The sequence below is a fragment of the Centruroides sculpturatus genome, unplaced genomic scaffold, assembly GCF_000671375.1.
Source record: "Centruroides sculpturatus isolate CEXI.00-Female unplaced genomic scaffold, Cexi_2.0 scaffold44, whole genome shotgun sequence".
Lineage (NCBI taxonomy): Eukaryota > Metazoa > Arthropoda > Arachnida > Scorpiones > Buthidae > Centruroides > Centruroides sculpturatus.
Window position 1 is genome coordinate 465,672 of NW_019384307.1, and position 656 is coordinate 466,327.

Here is a 656-nt window from a genome sequence, read left to right on the forward strand (position 1 = left end):
ACACTCGGTAAGCAATCCTACAATTTTTTGTTTATAACGTAGTTTATACGGATTATTTTCAAAAAAATATACGTATTTTGGAAATGTTGAGTCGAATTAGTCTAGAATCGATTAATTTTATGAAAGAAAACCTTTCAAACAGCCGTAGTCCGTAAACTATGATTCCTACAAAATTGATTCATAAAGAACGGAACGTATCTACCGTCTTATAGGGGGATCTAATATACTAATATACTAATTACATGGGATATAATAATATACTACACTAATAATGGACTTTTTCATACTTTTCGGTTATCCGACTTTTCAATTATCCGACCAACCCGTCTCCAATTGAGTCGGATAATCGATGCTGTACTGTATATAGACAGAAATATTATTATTGTATCAATATTTTACATATTTCTCCTATTGAACGTTTCTAATGAATTAATCCTCTCTTTTGACAATAATAATGAAATAATGATGAAACAATAATGAAAAAATTAATAATAATCGTATTACAAAATATAATTTTTATCAGATACTTATGTATAACAAATTATTGAAAATATCTTGTATCAATTTGTCATTCTGACTTTGTTAAATTTGTTCATATGGTTTTTGTTATGTATCTTTTGTGTTTATTTTTAATGTATTTATCTATTTGTAAAAAT